The 17,712-nt window shown below is 38.8% G+C and overlaps 1 protein-coding gene across 12 annotated transcripts in view; it reads right to left on the bottom strand.

Moving 5' to 3' along the window:
• shank3a (SH3 and multiple ankyrin repeat domains 3a) overlaps positions 1 to 17,712 on the bottom strand; it is a 195,524-nt gene that overhangs the window by 169,944 nt on the left and 7,868 nt on the right. The window contains exon 1 of one of the 12 annotated variants that reach the window (XM_051381373.1): positions 2,272 to 2,358. The exons of the other annotated variants lie outside the window; for them this stretch is intronic. The gene's annotated coding sequence lies outside the window, so the exon portion shown is untranslated. Of the gene's footprint in view, positions 1 to 2,271; positions 2,359 to 17,712 lie in introns of those variants that run through there. 12 annotated transcript variants of the gene reach the window in all.

Raw genomic sequence — 17,712 nt, 5'->3', positions numbered from 1 at the left:
CTAAGCCTGTAAATCCAACAAAGGAAATAACTGGTTAACAGTCCATTAAAATACTTAACAACTATTAGCACTCCTCTCACTTTATCGCTTTCCACTCTCTGTGCCTATAGGCCTTCCTCATTGCCTTCCATCTTATCTGCCCTTGCACTTGCTATCTCCTCACCATCATCTCCTCGCTCTCTGCATCCAGCAACTCAAGTCACTTTGCATAATTATTAAATGTAAATGTCAGCTAATGGTTGGAAGCCGAATAACACGACCAAAACGCCAAACTCAAGGCTTCAAAGCGGTACTCCACAAACCAGTGGGTCATGATTGGTTCACACTTGGGTTCACAATATGATTTTATCACAATTTTCTTTACAAAATGAGATTGAAGACACAAATCTTATATCTATATTTCCTCTTATATTTTCTTTATCAAATTAAAGAATCCTTCTTTTTAGGCTGTGAGCGGTTCCCTGCTTCCAGTGTTTAAACTCTTCCTGTCCTTCGAGCTCCCAGTCTGGGTACAGTCAGCTAATAGGGCCTCTAACTAGCTAGTGGCCGCAGCTATTACAGTAAGCATATATGACAGTGCACCGGTAAGAGACTCCCTGCATTACAAGATAAAAGGTCCATGTTGTAACAATCCCCTGATACTTTCATCCCGGAGTTTGATGTTGTTTTTGTTTTTTTGTGACTATCTGACTAATGAAAAGCGCTTCATCTAAAACTCTTCACATCTACTACGACTAACCATTAAGTTTACTAATAGGGGGCAGGTCTAATAAATACATGAATGATTATTATACAGAAATAGCCATTTTCATTATCAAAATGCATTGACTTTTCATTTCTTTATGTATTTCGACATTTCATTTTTATTTCTGCTTATGCCATTTTTTGTCTTTCATAACTGTTTGTTTAAAAAAATTTGAAATACCATAATCTCTCATGGTAGTGCAGATTAATGCACTCTAAGTGTGCCTTTATTCAGCAAAATGCATGTCTATTCTCAAGGTCTAAGTGATATTCAGCTGTTTTAAATGATGAATGATGAAATGATGAACATGAGGCAAGATGGGTCATGCCTCATTTTCATCATTTCATCTGCCGTGGGAGGAGGTAAGTGGTGTTGCCTCAGGTAAAGCACCTCATCAACAAGCATATATTCCCCTTTTACATCTGATCTCCATAAAGCCAACACGGAATACTTTGGCCTGTGGCTGTCAACTACCAAAAAAGAGCAGAAGATATGACTTAGCTACAGTAGGTAACCTGACTAGAAAGGATGCTGCACCCTTGAGTCGAACTCAGTATGTCAAGTTATAAACTTCCCTTTGAAATACAAATTAATTTAGCTATGACACTCAAATTTTTCATGCTGATTTAAATGAACACATCTTGTCAGGCAGGATGCTCAGAATTGCCCCTGCAGTCAGCAGCAGCATGTCACCATTTCTGAATTACTGCAGTCACAACTATCTTTTAAATGTCTGTTGATGTGAACTTCCATCTTCACCTGTCCTATATAATAAAGGCATTAAAAGCTCCACAAATATATTTTTTAAAATTAAATCACACACACTGGACCTTTAACACAAACAATACAGTAATATTTACTTTAGCCTTTAGGTTTTCAATTCAAATGTATCTTTATTTTTCTTTCACTGACAACTTTGTGACTTTCTCATTAAATATGGCAACCAGACCCTTTTCACAATTTCAAATCACAATTTCAAAATGAAGACTCTACAAACAATTTAAATCCAGTTTTTGAGCAGAGATTTATAACATGTCTGCTCTCACTCTCTAGCTCACTTTCCTTTACCTTAATGCCCCCCTTAATAAAGCAGAGAAGCAGCTGCCTGTTTTACAAGTGGCAGAGCCTGTTCATTCAACAAACCAGCACTGAGTCTGAAACATGAATGAGCTGCATGTGAGTCAGTGTGACCAATATCCAATCGCTGATCAGTACTGTCTCCTACCCTTCTCCCCTCCCTGTGCACTTGTTTTATAAAGATTTCTCCATCATTGGCTCAATATGTCTTTCATAACACATATGTTCCACTCTATTCTACTTTCTCAGCTTATTATTCCTTTGTTTCAATATACAAATTATACAAATTATTCAGGAGATGTCATGAATACCCAGATATGCATGCCCTTAACATCTATACAAATATACTTTCTCCCCATCACACTAAAAAAGACAAAGCACAAAATACAATGCACTGATGCAAGCATCTAATCACAAGATCACGAAAATCCTTCTTTTAAGACACATACCATGAACCATGCTCAGTCCTTCTCCCTGAATGGATAGGCAGGGAACTCAGGTCTGCTCAGAGTTAATGAACAGAAGAACCAAACCTGTCCATGTGCACTGTCTGCTGTGGGAATGCAGGATCTGGCGGCAGACACACAACAGTGAGAAGTAACAGAGGTAATAGGATCACGACTGTCCATCTGGCCTCATCCCAACACACGCCACAGGCTATAAATAACACCCCAACAGCTAATACTGTTGATTTACTAATTCTGTCCCTACTCAGACACAATTTAGTGTGCTCATGCAACCAAAGGAAAACAAATGGTTATGACTTGTTGTAAAGTGATTTTGAACCCATTTACACACACACACACACACACACACACACACACACACACACACACACAAGACACACAGAGAGTAATGTAATAAGTGTTTTGTGAACAGTAAAACAGAAAATAGGAAACGCTATCTCATCAAGTTGCAGTAAGGAAGCACTGGAGGCAGAATTAGAAAGAAGATGAAGACTAAGGATAGAAAAAGGGGACAAAACAGATAAATAATAATAATAATAATAATAATCTCATAAATAGACATATAAATAAGTAAATAGAAATCAAATTAAAAGTCTTGAGTTTGCTTTAAAAAGTGTCAACACACTGTGCTGCCCTCAGGTTCCTCTGGAAGGCTGTTCCAGAGACGAGGACCATAATGATAAAAAGATGCCTCACCATAGGTCTTTGTTCTGGCTTTGGGGATGATTAAAAGGCCACTACCTTAAGACCTCAGGGTTCTAGAGGGCTCATAGTGTAAAAGCAAATCTGATAAATAAGTAGGACTAAGACCATTAAGAGCTTTATAAACCAATAAAAGGATCTTAAAATTGATTCTGAAGCACACAGGTAGCCAGTGCAGAAACTTTAGGATTGGTGTAATGTGTAAGATGCTAAAATGCATTTTTAGTCATGTTTCTAAATTAGTTAAAACTAGGATCTGATTAAAACATTACTCTGAGGTTTTTTACTTGTTAACAGGGCTTTAATGCCAGTGCTTGCAGTTTCACATTGAGTTTGTCTCTCTGAGCTTCAGTACTATGGAGTCTCATAATGAATAAATGCACACAGAAATGAATAAATGCACGAAAAAGGACTCGCAATGACTCGATACAAAATTCCATTTTCAATGCACACACAAATATGCTTCAATCCATATATAAGTAAAAAAAAATTCACATATAAAAATAAGATTTGTAAACATATTTGTGATGCGCACACAAATATTTCTTGTTTTAAATATGTGCAATAAAAATTCACAAATGTACAAATCGTCAGGTATTTCCAATTTTCATCAAATACATATTTAGAAGTTGTTACATTAATATATGAATTGTCAAACGCACATTTGTCTCAGTGCTTTTAATTTGTAAACCTCCCTGCATTTGTGTGTGGAATTTTGAGACTCTTCTAGCATGATTCCGATACACAAATGCATTTTTTCTACAAGAGGGTCGTCTGCAGCCAATCAGATGTCTCACTCCTTTTTTACTTATATATGGATTGAAGCATATTTGTGTGTGCATTGAAAATGCATTTGTGTATCGAGTCATATATATATACAACTTCCCAAATACGTTTGTGAGTCCTTTTTCGTGCATGTATTCATTTCTGTGTGCATTTATCCATTATGAGACTGTTCTGGCTCCATACAGTACTGATGACCAAGACCTTGATTTTGTCCTGATTGAGCTGTAGAAAATTATCTGCCGTCCATTGCTCGATATATAAAATACAGTTTGAAAGTGCATCTATTGGCTCTGAGTTATCAGGAAACACGGCTATGTAAAGTTGTGTGTCATCAGCATAGCTATAGAAACTGATGCTGTGCCTCCTGATGACGTTTCCAAGTGGTAGAATGTAAAGGTTAGAAAGGGTAGGACCTAAAATTAAACCTTGGGGAACACCACAGTTCCCCAGTTTTAAAAAAGAATGTGGGAATGGTGTCTAAGGAGCACGTTTTGCAGGTTTTAATTGAGTGATAACTTTACCAAGCATGTCAGCATCAATCAGGACAAATTTCTCCATTGTTTCCTCATTTACAGACAGAAGTTCTAAGGTACTGAGATGATATTGATGCATGTTTGAGCTAATGTTTGATCTACACTGTTTTCATTCAATGAGTGGTTTTGTGGACTATGTTGCGCTACATACTACATGATGCCCAGTCGCAGGTATTTTTCAGGTGTGGCCTTTAAATATTCAATTCATCAGTCATTTAGATGTTAATCCATTCAACTGTGTCTATCCATGTTATTTCAGCTGGCTTTAATTGCTGTACAGTTTCAGAATGTGCTTACTTTCACATGATCCCCGTGGACAGAGATTACATTTATTTACTTGTTTTGCAACTTGTGAAATAGGTCAAATTTGCCCTGATTGTTGAATGTGAATGTGTACATTTATTTTAAGTCTGTATCTGCCAGTGGGTCATCATGAAAAGAGACTCGATGTTCTCTGCAATTATGTTGAAAAAATATGTGCATACGTTGAAGTGGTACAACGGAGCGTAGTTGATCTAAGATCCATATGGACCGCCCCCACCATGGTTTGGCACGTGAACTACGGACTAAATTAATTTGATACTTTTTGGATGTGAATAAAACAGTATGATCTTAATTAATTACACTACCAATAGTATCAAAAGTACCCAAATAATTTTTTTAGAACAGATTTACAATAAAATAGTGGACAGTACCCCCTCGCTCTCTTTTTCCCATGCATCTACTGATAATTGCACATGCTCTGCAGAGGGAGAGAGAGCTAGAGAGAGAGTGAGACGTTGTCTGGTATAGATCAGGTTAAAGATGAAGACACTGTTTATTTTACAAGTATGCACCAGGTCAATGGAATATTATAATAACAGTGAATACAGGCTGGTACCACATTGGTTTTGATCATTTAGATAGGCTACGTCATTAACAACAAGCCTTCTTCACATGTGGCTCTTTTGCTGTAACAGCATCAAGGGTGAAGAAATCTCACCTAAAAGCAATTCGAGGTACCTGTCATTCCTTATTGTGTCAACTTTCTGAATTTAAATGCATCCTTCTCCCTGAATTCTACTGAGACTGGTTGTCAGTTTGTGTTACATGAGAAAGCAAAAGTACCTATTTAGAATAGAAAACAATGTTCAGAACCTCTAAGTTACAACCTGAATGTGAGATCTGAGCAGCATAAGATATGAGGTGTCGTTAAATATTCATCAGATACAACGAAAAAATCATTTTTTTAAACTGTAGCACAAAATAAATTAACTTAGTTACTAGCAGAGCAATCTGACTACCATTACAGTTACTGAAGTTGCAAAAAAGGAGAACTTCTATCATAAACAGCAATAGCAAGCACTGACAAACATACAAAGAAAAAAGTAATACCTAAAAAAAGGTTGAACATGCCAAAGCCAAAAGTGAAGTGAATGTCATCAATCATCAATAACATTCACTCATCAAACAACCAACTACTATATGGAAGGCCAGTGGCTAAATAGGGTAAGAACTACCATACTGCACTGTAGGTCCAACGTTAATATAAAACTGCAAACAAAGTGAGCTGTGTCCATCTGTGGCTGAAGTCTGTGATATGCTGTTGAAAGCTCCAGAAAATGCTAGTATTTAGATTGCATAAAAAATATTTTTTTGTGGAGTTTATCCTTAGGTTGAGGATCCAAAGAGTGGGTGTGTTGTATGTTGTCTTTGAGGCAAATGTGTGATGTTGGGCTATATAAAAAAACAGACTTTTAAAAAAGAAAATTCTACTGTTTTCAAGGACACACATGGACAGCTGGACACCGAAAATACAATCAAAGAGCTCGCCTAAGCACACAACAACACAACGGAGTCCTTACTAGTAGGGCTGCAGTCAACCAAAGAAAATATTGGTTGGATGAAAATTGTACCTACCTCAACCTATTTCTAGGTAGATCAACCACAGTGCACTCTACCTGGCAGTTGCTGGTTGCCAATCAAAGTTATACAACATTGCCAGGAAAATAGATGTCTGCAGTTTGACCATTTATTTTCACATGTAGCTATATCTTTACCTTCATAGCATGACACATAGACACACACAGGCAAAGATCATGGAGTAATATTCTCTCTAATATTACTACATTAGTTGAACATCCCCCAGTCTGAGGCAGTAGCTATACTGTGCAACATGCTAAACCAAAGTTCGGCAAGCTAAACAGTTCACACGAAAACAACATAAAACATGGCAAAACTTACAGATTCCAAGTTTGAAGTTGGGTCACGGACAGCCAGTAACGTTATCGATCCATCATTGACCCCTCGTTAAGAAAGCAGTCCGTAGTAAAATGCACAAACATGTTGCCATCAAAAATAAACTTTATCCACTCAGTTCTTGTGTCCTCTGAGGCTGGGGGCCGATGTAGAGATTTTTGCTGGTTAAATTAGTTTGGAGCTGAGTAAATGAATAAAAGTAAGTTAAGTCTTGCAGTCTCCAGACTGGCCAGTTGAAGTTATGAAAACAGGGGTGTTTTGACTTACTGACTTACAGGTCTTAACGTCAATTAATTTATTTTGAGTCAAATATATTTCATTGCAGATGTCATTAAAGTGTCCATACAAATGAGATGAAAACCTCAAATGTCAAAACGCTCTCCTTTTACCAGCTGCACGCACAGGTCCTCTCGCTGTCATCCCCAACGCCACACACTGCTCTCACCTAAGACACACAGTGATCTGATTCAAATCAAATTAAGGCTTAAACAAGTGACAGCCCCCCAGATCCCTTAGTTCCCTCACCTGTTTGAGGTCTACAGGAAAGACAAGACAGAATAGAGAGGAAGAGACACAATGAGAAAGAGAGAGAGAATACTGCTGTGAGAGGCAGTTGATCTGCAATGCTGCCAGAGTCTTTGGTGTCTGCATGTCAAATGCCAGTGCACTCCATAGGAATACGATAACGAGGGCTGCGCACAGAGGGAATGCCAAATGAGATATCAAACACAGAGAGCTCAGAAACACAGAGCACAGCACTGAGCCATTTAATAAGACATAGATGGAAAGACTGCCTGCCTACATTGTACTTCAATGCTCTTATTCATCTAGGTTGTGACAATACAGAAGGTGGCACAGGACATAACATCTGAATAGCATGGCATATAATAATTTGGATGGTATTTTGAGCAATTTTCTTATGATGTCGTGTTCTTAGCTAAAGTGCATTTGGCATTCAGTGGTGGACACGGTCTAAAGACTCCATTAAAACTCTCTAAACCTGGGATTAAGACACAGTCGCTGGTTTTATTATAGTGAGTGATAGTGCCATCAAGTTTCCTCCCACACATACTTTATGTGTTGAAACTAGGCCATAGATAAATATCCTAAACTGGTGACTTGTGGCAAACTTCATGTCATGTATCATGTAAAAATGATCAGTAACGCCAATATTAGGCATCTACAAAATGTTATTCACTGACTTTGAAGAAAAGAAATGTACAAGGAGGCCAAACTGTCATTATGATGTTGAATGTACTCACTCATTGAGAAGAGTAGGCTGCTACTTTGACGGACTAGACAGAGTTGGAGGCTTCATATCTGCAGCTGATTTCCCTACTGGCATCTTAAACTGGATGTGAATAGAAGAAGCTGTTGCCATTAAACTTAGCAAAGCTCATAATCTGAAGTATCACACGTGTACTACTGAGGAAAAGGTATAAATGTTGAATGTATTCTGAATTCATACAGTGTATGGTTATGTGATGTTTGTGTACCTGACACTAGAGTGTGATGCAGACTTTCTCTCCTCTCTCACTTTGACATGTCACAGCAGAGGAACCACAGGTGTAACGAATAACATTAATGATGGCCTCGCTCTGTTAAGCTACCGGCTGCTTATGCCAGTGAGCCAGCATGAACCAATACAATGCAGCCACCATTAATGGCATCAATTACTTCCATCTGCCTTTGACATGTTACAACAGTCACAGTAAAGGTAAAGCTATAATAAAAGCTAGACTAACTGTAATGTTAATATTAGATGCCCTATTTATACTGTAACGTTTACACACTGCAGTTATCAATAACTGAACTGATGTTTGTTGTAAACAGTATGAGACAATTTAGCTGTGTTATTAATGTTTTTCTCTTTAAAATCTAACGTTACTCCCAGCTCCAGTTTGTCTCAGTTTAACTAATTAACGTTACGTTAACGTTCAGCTTCCAGTTAATCAACTATCAAACTAATGGTTAGCCCTTTCTCGTCAATTTACACGTGTAATAACGTTTATTAATGTCCTTTATGACGGCAAATAGTTACCTTCCCTAACTTTTTCAAACACTTTAAGTTAAAAAGGAAACGTTTGCCTCCTTGTAAAAATTACAAAGAGAGCAGTTTTACCTGAAAAAGTATGCAGAAGTCGGCAGTCGCAGTGAATCGTAGGGTAACAGCAGACTAAAGGGACTCCTTGAGATGAACGAGAGGAGCCTGCTACTACTATTGATCGACCCCTTCAAAATAAAAGCATTTAGGTCATTTTCCCTGAATACATCCATTAACGATAGATGGGGCACATTTATTTTGAAAACATACATCTCACAGGCTGCATTCTACACTATTATGGCCAAAAGTGTATGGATACCACATCATCATCATACCATTTTGTGTAGCCTACGTTTGTGCTGGATCTGTTTTCATTATAAGGGATAGGTCCTTAATTCTTATAGATAAATAAATAATATTATACAGTACAAAATGCAGTAATATTTTAGTGTGCTTCCAAGTTTATGGCAACAATTTGGCAAAGGCCCTTCCCACCCCGGTGCACAAACCAAATCCAAAAAATAAATAAGTTTGACCTGCACAGAGCACTTCAAAACCCTTGGAATGATTTCAAGGACCAACTCTGTGCCTGTCAGTGGCTGCCCTCACTGATGCTTGAGAAAATCCCTGCAGCCAGATTTCTAACTCTTGCAGAAGAGTGGATGCTGTTTTTAAGGTTTGAATTGTGATGTAATTTACGTTTGCTTGCAAAGTTAGATGATGAATAAGCACTGGGATGTAAAATAACTGTCTATGTACGAAACACCAAACAGCTCAACTCATTTATCTCGTCCTCTTTCAACCTTCTGTCAGATGAAAGAGACAGAGTTAGAAAAACACAAATGTACAAGAACCCTAAGAATATTTCTGAATGCATTCTACTGTATCGAGTTGATTGCTAGAGGGAAAAAAAGAGTCAAGTGTTTACAGCATTAGTGAAAAAGGAGGAAAGGGGTAGAAAATTCTTCAGGTCCTCCTTTCAAGCACTGTCAACCTGTCTTTATGAAAAATTAGCTGTGACACTTTTTGAAATTGCAAATCAGTGGCTACTGTGTAATGTGAGTGTCTGTTTGTGAATGTGAAAGTGTAGGTGTGCATGGGAGACTGTGTGTGTGTGTGTGTGTGTGTGTGTGTGTGTGTGTGTGTTTTAAAAGTGTGTTTTGTGTGTCTGAAAGCAACAAACTAAAACAAGAGAACACATGCTGGGCAGAGGATTGCATTTTTGCATTTTAAGTTGATGCCAAAGTCAGCAAGTCCCAGGTGTCACCTGTGTATTGTTTTGTGTATCCATGCCTTTTAAAAGACATTTCAAAAACAAGGAAGAGGACACTGTGGATATGATAACAGCACCGATCTATTATGTTCACATGCTTTCAATGTCAGAGACACAACAAAATCCTTCAAACTATTCATCTGAAATGTTGAATCACCTAAATTAGCCAGGAATTATGTATTTTATTTTTTACAATAACATGTTACTTCTGTGCTCCTACCATCATGAAGTACCAGGAACTCACATGCAGGGACTGTGCATTGATATCATCAACAGGACCACCCTGTGCAAAACAATTCACCCTGACCTACACACCCAGAAGGAAAAGGCCGATGCTATTCTGTTACTTCCTGCCTACTAGAGCAGAACAAAGCACGACTAACCTTGACTAAGATTATGTGGATGGAGGGTTACTGGAGGGTCACATATAAAGGATGGGCTTGATTCTGCCTTTGATTATAATTCACCTTGGGTCTGAAGGCAGCCTGTAATGAGGCAGGCCATGAGAGAATATGATGCCATTTAAATGCTATAATGACAAGACGCACAATGCCCTCTCAAATAGCTCATAGCTATTGAAATGATTTAAATGCACTGGGTGTCATATATTAGTGTATCATGCCTTTAGTGCGCAGTTGAACTCTGGCTCCATGAGGCAGCAGAGGGGAGAGGTGGGCTCTCTTGGTGGTTAGCTGCCAACCAGTGGGTCAGTACATGGAGACAGATGGCTGTGTGGGCCCACTGTAAGCCTTTCCAGCAGAGCCTCAACAATAGATCTGTGATGTGGCAAACTGGTCCTCTGCCGCCTGCTATGCCACATAGGACCACTAATACTAACACAGATACAAACATTCCTCTGTGCTGCCTTGGCAGGAGCAACCCTCTGGGCAGTACCACAGTCCACCTCCACCCCACCCCTCCACTGCCTTTTCTCTCTTCTCTCGCTGTCCCCTCTCTCTGACTCCATCTCTCAAGATCTCTGCTGGACTGTTGCCCAGCAAGCAGTGGAAAAGGCCTTTTACAGCAATAGTAAAAGACAGAAAAGTAGTGGAGGCAGTATGAGATTAGGTGGCTGTAGTGAAAAAAATCCTGAGAAGAAGAATTTAGATGGTGTAAATAAAAAACACAAGGGGGTTTTACTAAATCAAAATCAACTCAATAAATTAATTATACTATAGCTACATAACATGCTAATTAGGACAGGACATCTGTCAATACAGTAGCTTGCATTTTGTTCCAAGAGGCAGGTTTTTACTGAGTTAGATCAACCTGCAACAGGTTTTTCAGATAAGAAGAGTTTTCAGGTTTTGCTCTGCAAAGTAGTCTAGGTAACTCAGTTCACCCAATTCTTTTGACAGGCCCCTTCAGTTGTAGTGTTGTTGTGTTGTAGAGTTGACAGTACAGCACAGGATAACTAACCCTTGCTACCTTTAAAAGACAATCTGTAATTCTGACTTAAAGAGAAAAGAAAAGAGCATGGATTGTTTCTTACCAGTAAAATATAAGCATACTTACTGACAAACATTTCAGCTAACTTTCCCAGTTTTAAGAAACATGTCATTACATTGGAGTGAGGTTTTATTCTATATGTTTTAATGGAGGGGCTACTCTTTCATTACAATATAGATTATGCTCTATTTGTAAACTATCACACATATAATACAAGTTTTAGAGGACACGAGTATCATTTAGACTGAAGTACTCCAGCTGTAACGTACATTTATAGCAGGATTATTGAGGATTATTCTCTCTAAGGATCGTTTTGTGAATGGGATCTAGATGTAAATGAAGTGAGATCAGTGTTATTGATCTGCAAGCACATACGTACTGAGAGGGATGTGGTAAGTGATGAGTGTCTATACTAAGGATATTGATCAGCTGTTGCCAGGCTCAATAGAAACAAGCATATGCAAGATAACAAGGCACATTGATCACAGTAAACAGGGGAAACACACTATCACACGAAATCCTCTCTCTGTGAAGTTTATATTCCACACACAGCTGCTGAAGAGACAAATGGAGAGAAAGAATTAATGAATAGAGAAAGAGACAGAGAGCGTAAAGAGAGACCAGCATGCAGATGAGCAGGAGAAGAGTGGAGAGATGGAGAGAGATAGATGACTTGCACCTGGCAGGAGGAGATTGATTAATTGTTTGTGAAGAAGAAGAAAAATTGAACAGATAATGGAAAGGAAACACGGGAATAAAAAGACCAGGCCGATAGGGCTTTGGATGTGTGTGGATATGTGGTTATGGATGTTGATAAAAGGTTGATAAATGTGAAAAATGTGTTATATAAAATGTGAGAGAAGGCTGGTGGAAGGAGTGTAAGAGAATGAGAGAGAGAGAGCAGAAGAGAAAGTAAGGGTTTTGAGAGGGAAGCATAACGAACCAAATCACAGAGTTCATCTTCTGGCTTTAAACCAATCCTAGTGTCTTCCTCTGTTAATCCATCATCAACTGTTCCCACATCCCTGCTGCCAGGCTGGACTGTGTGTAGTCCTGAGTGAATAAACAACCTGATAAATCAAGGTCAGGACTAGACAAAGTGCCCACTCTCAAAACTGTTGCTGTGGGACCACAGGGGCCAGGTAAACCATTTACTGACCTGCAGTATGGGGTGTAAGTCAGTGTTTAAACAGCCACATTTTGTCCCATCTGTGGTGTCAGTTTAGTTCGCATTTATATGTCAGTTTGTTTGAATTAATTAATGTAAAAGAGATTCTATTTTATGTCCACCTTGTCTCAGACGCACTGCAGTGTTTATGATAGCCAGTTTTGATGGGTGTGAACAGCTGGTGGTGTAAATAAATTGGACTCTACTTTGTTTCACTATGCGTGTTTGTGTCTGCATATGTGTGTGTGTGTGTGTGTGTGTGTGTGTGTGTGTGTGTGTGTGTGTGTGTGTGTGTGTGTGAGCCGTGCAGTAAGATAGATAACTGGCGGTGCTGTGCAGCTCAGTCAGCCATGCAGAACACAGAAACAGTAATCAAACAGAAAGGCAAAAACAAACCACCATGACTACAACCTGGAACACCTGCTATCACACATTTGACTGGGCTTTAGTCTGTAGCCCACCATCAAGGATTTGCAATGCAAATAGCTGCAGCAACCTGGGAATATGGTTAGCCATTAGTGAAGGACACCCATTTAAGAGGTTGTGGGTTTAGCAAATATCACAGAGCTACGCAGCATGAAGGGACTTTTAACAATTCTGAGCTGTATTACTGACAAGATAGACAATATAAAGTTGTGTGGTCTTCGGTTAATTAAAAATCCACAGTGTATTGTATTGTAAATGTATATCCAGTTCTCCACTTCAGGAATTTCTCATTTAGTTTTTAGGAATGTAATCAATCTATTGTTCAAACATTTTGCTTCACTGAACACAAGTCAATTACATTTTGTGTCACAAAACAAATGGCAACTTTATTATGAGGATTAAAAGTTGACGGAACATCCAGAGAAACTTACAATGATTTCAACTAAAATCTCAGGTGTATCTCATCTTTTTTTGTTCCTCCAGATGAACAGTCTAAACATTCTTTATGCATAACTTACGCAGAAGCATTTCATTGGTTTAAAGGGCAAAATGTAAATTAAGAGAGTCCTTCCCTAGCAGATACAGTGCACGAACCCCTCTGAGTCCTACTTGAATTGAATCTTGATTTGGATTAGGACTGATGGAGATAATTATACATTAAGTTGGACTCTCTTTGAAGGTGCTTACAGCTCTCACTGGAGCATACTACTCGATAGTGTTAACTGTTGCACAGTTTGTCTTAACAAACCTACCACTGCTGGAAGAGCGGAACTGAACTTACTCTGACACAGCTGTCACCAAAGCCAATAAACAAGGCTAATATGCATCCTAAGACATACTCAAAACCACATTCAAATTCACTATGTACACATAAACAGACTGTCTCTCTCTCTCTCTCTCTCTCTCTCTCTCTCTCTCTCTCTCTCCCTACACCAGTAATAATAGCTGATTAGTGTTATCAGCATCACCAAACTTCAACGCATCACTATGGGGTAGATTAAATAGACAACCATACCCATGATGATGATAATGGAAATGGAGAGTATTCATCATCACCCATGAAACAGACCCTGATTACAGTCATTATTAGTTATGATGACTCTGACTGATTAGAAATTTAAATAATCAAGTTGATAGGTCTAACTAGGTGGAGTACACTGCTTATTAAATATATTTTCTTTGGGTGAAAATAGTTTCTATATTGTTACCATTTTTAAGGGTTTCCTGTAAATAAAAAACATAATTGTAATTTTTACATTTTCAGGCAGTTTAAACTCAGATCAACCTTTCCACTCACTATTTTATGAGGCACCATTACTTTTTATGTGTGTGGACAAAGTGTGTGTGTGTGTGTGTGTGTGTGTGTGTGTGTGTGTGTGTGTGTGTGTGTGTGTGTGCATACATCTGTGTAAGTGTGTTTTGTTCCTCCACTGACAGATTGTTAAACTAGCAGAGCCAAATGAGGTGCTTCCTCATTAGCCTCATTAAGCTGAACCCTTGTTTTGTTAATTGACATAAAAACAAACACTTGCTCATGAAAGAAAAGCTGCCAATTATCTACTGTCCCCTCCTCCTCTTTTCTGTATCTTGCTGTATGTTGCTGATTTTAGCTTTTTATGGGTTCTTCACTCATACCAAATAATCCTGTTACTTGTTAATGACATAGATTCCTTCATTGCACTTCTATTAGGGAGGTTGTATTTCATTTTCATGTATGATTACATCTACATAAAAGGCAACCATTTCCACTTCAGGAAGGAATCAAAGTATGTTGGGGGTTTTTGCACTCAACGGGGCAGTTGACTGTGGTAGGTAAAATAACACTTGATAAAGGTACTTGGAAGGAGACCCAGACAGTGAAACACTGAATGCAAAAGGCTTATGGTGTTATAGACAGTAATAAAATAGTAAAGGGAAGCAGTGAGCAAAAAATTCTAGTATTTTAAATTATAGGTCAGTATATCACTGTTTCTTTGGAAATTTACCCACATGGGAGAATTTACTCAACATAAGAGAGAGAAGCATGCCTGCTGGTAACCATGGAGACTCTACAGCATTTCTGAGAGCGACACAGAAGAAAGCTTTTGTCAGACAGTTTCACATCCAGTGAAAATGACCCACCGCTTTGTAACACACAAATGCACAATATATAAGGTGTCCTTTACATGTGTGTGTGACACACGTACAACTCTCATCAAAATATGAAATCAATAATTGTAGTGACCGCCAGGAAATAAGGTGATCACTTGATAAACAAGTTCTCAGCACTTCTACTTGCCTTCAACTGTACACACACATACACATATTTGCACACCAATGTGTATACACACACGGAGGCACATGCCGGATACCCTCCCAGGGACTTCTAACAGCAGTGTTTGAGTTGTTGGGTGGGTGACAAATGCATATGAAAAGAGCAAGGGAGAGAAATGAGATTTTTGTGGGAAATGTTTAATCCCTTTCACACATGGTGCCAGATGACACTGAGCAAACACACACAGACACACACATAGACCTCCTGCTCAGAAATGGTGTGAACAGGAAGTGAACAGAGGTAAACTGTCCAAATGGGACAAAACATGAAGTGATTGAACATGGAATGATTTATTACCCATTCACCCTCTCTTGGGTAAAAAGGTGACTCCATGTAACTGGTTAGAAAATGTGATGGCAACGAGTCTTGTTTTACCATCTAAAATCTGAGTGACATTTCCTAAGCCTCCCCAGAATATACAAACAAAGCAACCCTTCAGCAATGTCAACCAAGACATACACAGACAAAGACACAAATGCAAACACAGAGACACATGCAAACACAATGACAGACAGACAGACACACACACACACACACACACACACACACACACACACACACACACACACACACACACACACACACACACACACATCCTGGGTGATAAGGAGAGTGAGGGAGTGGCCAAGGAATGTCTTTGCTTGACATTTGTATTCACAGAGAGAGAGAGAGAGAGAGAGAGAGAGAGAGAGAGAGAGAGAGAGAGAGAGAGAGAACACTGCTAAACACTGTGTTTCAATTTTATGTTACTTTTTTATTTATTTAACAGCCACAGTTATTAGTTACCTCTCAGATTTAAAAAAAGTAACCCAAAACATATAGTCATATAAAACATAATTTACAGATTTAACTAATGATGCATTCACATGTTGCAAATGCAAGACCCCTTATTGATATATCCTGGTAGCAGTACCTCCTTGGCGCAAGTAACACACAGCCAAGTGACTAATCTATCATATAAAGCTGAAACATTATGTGGAGTAAAGACAAAGATGAAGAGAGACTGAGGAACAATATGAGGAAGACTCAACTACAGGAAGAGTTAAGGGGTAGCTGTAGCAGCTTTAGTAGGTTTGTCCTGCCAACTGAGATGGATATCAAGCTCTGAATAATCCTAGTAGGTCCTGTTACATACAGATAAGCCTATCCAATGATACCGTTCCTGTGTATCTGTAGGTGCGTCTGTTGTAGGTTAAAATGGTTCTATAGTGCTACGTGCCATTATAGCTGTTGTGTGCTTGCATTGCTATTTTAAAAAATGTGTGTGCCTGTTTGTGTGTGTTCATTTATCCCCTATGGTAGAACCCCTATCTGAATCTTCATGCTAGTGAATAAGCTTATTAAAGTCAGTGGTCCCAGCAGTCCAGCGCATCAAAGACTACCAATTACCAGCCACATTACAAAGACCGTACTGATGTAAATGGATGTGTAGTTCTGCTTCATATCCTTTCAGCCAGGGATTGTCAGACTGTGGAGCTGTGCACTGATGAGCCTAACAGGGCTTTGATTAACCTGACTGGGCTTCAACAATAAAAGAGAGGAAGTAATAGAAGAGATCCGAGTTTCCTCGATCATTAAGATAAACACTATATGAATTATGTCAATAAGTATTCAGTATTGATAGAGTCGATTGTGTACTTGTGCCAAAGACCTGTATTACTGCACAATCATTAAGTAAACACCCATGTTCAAAATAATCCTATCAAAGACCAAGACAGTGACACACAATACCTCAAGGTCTGTTCTCTTTCTCTCTCTCTCTCTCTCTCTCTCTCTCTCTCTCTCTCTCTCTCTCTCTATCTCTCTCGCCTCTTACTTGCAGCAGAGCTTTCACCAGGTCGCTATGGTAACTTAGGTTTCCTGCCAAGATCACTTCCAATGCACCAGATTTGACATTTCTCCTTTCTCCATTTCCTCCTTTTCCTCTCCTGTCCGTCAGTCTGTCTTCCCTTCCTGTTCTCACCTCTCTTTGACTCTCCTGGTTGTCAAGAAGCAGGTGCATCAGTAATCCACATTCAACTCCAGCTGACATCATTTGAGCTCAGATAACCTTAAGTACTCATCTGCCTCAACCCTCTATCTAGCTCGTGAATTCAATTCAGCTGTTTACTTGTGTGTTGAGTCTTTTTTTGTGACATGGAGGAAAGAATTCCTTCTCTGGCAATTTCTGCAGCATCTTGCACATGACAAAATACATATGTATTTATAAAGACATCAGCTCCATTTCCACCTCATGATAAAATAAATAAATAAACTTCACAAAAACAATCAAGTACACTTCTTTCTCTTAACTCATATGCTCACACAATACAAATGGAGTACGTGCTGTGTGCTTTTTGGAGTTTAATTACCTGTGGTAATAGGTGTAATTGTGTCAGGTGTTCAGGGATTAGAGTTCCAGTCAAAGTGTGATTATTGAGTTGTTTCTCTTCATTGGTTTTTCAGGGTGAAAAATTCTCGAGGGTCTCCACTCAACAGAAATCAAACTCC

The sequence above is a fragment of the Dicentrarchus labrax genome, unplaced genomic scaffold (assembly GCF_905237075.1).
Source record: "Dicentrarchus labrax unplaced genomic scaffold, dlabrax2021, whole genome shotgun sequence".
Lineage (NCBI taxonomy): Eukaryota > Metazoa > Chordata > Actinopteri > Moronidae > Dicentrarchus > Dicentrarchus labrax.
The sequence above is the reverse complement of the archived record's forward strand: the minus strand, read 5'-3'. Positions and strand labels throughout refer to the sequence as shown.